Genomic DNA, 2,138 nt, shown 5'->3' on the forward strand with positions numbered 1-2,138 from the left:
CATAGGATGGAGGCCCCCTGCCCGAAAAAGTTAACTGCACACACACACACACACACACACACACACACAAACACACACAAACACGCCTGCACAGCACTCATCACCTACAATCTAAACTCTACCAATGATTTAGAGCCATGCACACCCTGGGCCCACCTGCCGTTCTGCTTTTGTCCCCATCTCCCTCCAGTCTCTGAGCTGCAGTCCCTGTCCCAGTGACTCTCAAACCGGACTGTGCACCAGAGCCTCCTGGAGGACTTGTTCAAACCCAGGTTCCTGGGCTCTGGCCCCGGTGTTTGAGTCCATAGGTCTGGACCTGGGCTGCAGAATTTGCATTTTTTTCCAGGCAGTGCTGCTGCCGCTCATCTGGGGACCACACTCCGAGAACTACTATAGTACACCAACCTCTCTTCACCTCTGATCCTGCCTGCAGGCTGCAGCTTCTGCCCTGGTGCACCCCTCAGAGTCCAGCTCGGTCGCCAGCCCACCAAGCCTTCTCTGATGCCCAAGTGGAAAGAATGTTTCCGCCTTGGCCGCTCTCAGGTCTGTGGGTCTCTCTGTGGCTACTTAGTTTCTTTTTCCATTGACAGCTATTTTAATACATGCCTTGCCAGGCAGGAATGCTCAAAAGTTAGTTGCTGGAAGACAGTGTAATCAAAAAGATTATTTATAAAGATGTGGGCAGGATTAAGGGAAATTAACGAGGATGGTGAAGACCCCCAGGGCGACAATTGCTGGAAGCCAGGACTATCCCGAGGCACAAGGCTGGAGTCAGGAGAGGGTCACTTGACCGGAACTACGGCCTTGGGAAGAGGAGCACACAGCTTCCAACCCTGCACTGAAATCCTGGAGTGTAGAGTCCATCTCATCTCAGAATCACCTCCTGGATCCATGAGAAGCCCAGGCCTTGCCTAACATAGTAAGTTATTAATAAATATTTGGTGAATGAATCTTTCATCATTAGCTGGTGAGCATGTCTGGTGATTAATTTTCAGACGTTTTATGGAATTTAGCCGCTCAACGAAGTTTTGGAGAATATTCTAAGAATGTTCATAGCTCCGCAGGAAAACCGGCCAGTGGAGGCCCCCATGATGCGGCTGGGAAAACCAGCTCATCGTATTTTCCAGCTCTATCCACCACTTTCTCACTTATATATCACTTTACCTTCAAGACAGAGAATATGAAGGAGGGATGTATCAGGCCTGTGGAAGAATGAGAATTTTCTCAGGTTTTCAAGCAATCAAAGAAAACACAAAGGAACAGAATTAACAGCAGAGATACTAATGTTTTATAAGTGAAGTATAACCAAACCAAATGTAAAGGGAGAAAATTGACTGCAAAATATATTTATCTGTTTGTTTGTTTGACGATTTTATTTATTTAGAGAAAGAGAGAGAGAACGTGCAAGCACGGGGAGGGGCAGAGGGAGAGAATCTCAAGCAGACTCTGTGCTGAGCTCATGGAGTTTGACGAGTTTGACGTGGGGCTTCATCGAACCACCCAGAGATCCTGACCTGACCCGAAATCAAGAGTCAGACGCTTAACTGACTGAGCCACCGAGGTGCCCCAAAACATTTACATTAGAAGTGATGATGGGTTCAAATCTATGCAATTCTTGCAAATATGACCAGAAAACAACTAGAGCTTGAGAGAGAGAGAGAAGTGGTCTTTATTCTAACACTACCAGCTACCATTGACTGAGCACTTACTACGTGGTAGGAGCTGTGCTAAGCGCTTTATGTATTTTGTCTCATTTAATTCCCACAACTAGCATGTGACCTACATACTCTTATGGTTTCCATTTTTACAGGTGTTAAAACTACTGGGAGGCCACCTTAGTGTCCCAGGTTCTCATAGCTGGTAAAGGGCAGAGTCAGAATTTAAATCCCGATCTGCCTAATTAAATCCAATTCCCACCAGCAGATAGATGGTAAAGTCAAAACACTTGGATCAGGGACAGAGTAGAATCCCGCTGAAGCCCTGGGCTGGTGTGCCTCCGGATACAGGACCCAGACAGGTAAGCACAGCCGGGACAGTTTGCTCCCAAGCTCGCTGACCTGGCATGGCCGGGCCTAGAGGCGACAGATGTTGATTTGCAGATGTTGAGCAGGTGGAGAGCTAGCAGAGGCAAGGTGGAG

Source organism: Phoca vitulina, unplaced genomic scaffold, assembly GCF_004348235.1.
Source record: "Phoca vitulina isolate PV1807 unplaced genomic scaffold, GSC_HSeal_1.0 scaffold65, whole genome shotgun sequence".
Classification (NCBI taxonomy): domain Eukaryota; kingdom Metazoa; phylum Chordata; class Mammalia; order Carnivora; family Phocidae; genus Phoca; species Phoca vitulina.